This window comes from Cynoglossus semilaevis, unplaced genomic scaffold, assembly GCF_000523025.1.
Source record: "Cynoglossus semilaevis isolate Cse_v1.0 unplaced genomic scaffold, Cse_v1.0 C18659552, whole genome shotgun sequence".
NCBI classification, from domain to species: domain Eukaryota; kingdom Metazoa; phylum Chordata; class Actinopteri; order Pleuronectiformes; family Cynoglossidae; genus Cynoglossus; species Cynoglossus semilaevis.
Window position 1 is genome coordinate 1 of NW_007597856.1, and position 384 is coordinate 384.

The following is a 384-nucleotide window of genomic DNA, read 5'->3' on the forward strand; positions in this document are numbered from 1 at the left end:
TGGATGTGTACTTTCTGTATAGCCAATCAGGATTGGCTACAGCATCCTGAGCGGGGAATGGACGCAGCCATGTCACTCTCTGTTTCATATCACATGTTGGTGAGGAAACTGCACCACACCTCTGTCAGTGTCACTCACTCTGCCCACTCTCTAATCTGCTCCTCTTCTTCAACACCAGGAATGTCAGTGTTTCCTCCTGTGTCTGCTCACCGCTGAGGAAATGCGAGCACCTGCTTTAAACCCCAGCCCTGATGTAAGTCTCTGGTTCTTCTTATTTTTGTCCAACACAGCCTGTCAAACTGATGACAATGGTGTCACAAAGTGTGAAACATTTCACTTCTTTTCACTTCACAGCCACATCTGGACAGAGACAACCACATCCGG

At 47.9% G+C, this 384-nt stretch overlaps 1 long non-coding RNA gene across 1 annotated transcript; it reads left to right on the top strand.

The window, feature by feature from the left end:
• Nucleotides 1-384, top strand: LOC103399781 (uncharacterized). Its single transcript, XR_523707.2, has 3 exons — nucleotides 1-99; nucleotides 179-253; nucleotides 355-384. It is a non-coding gene; the product is annotated as an uncharacterized LOC103399781 (long non-coding RNA).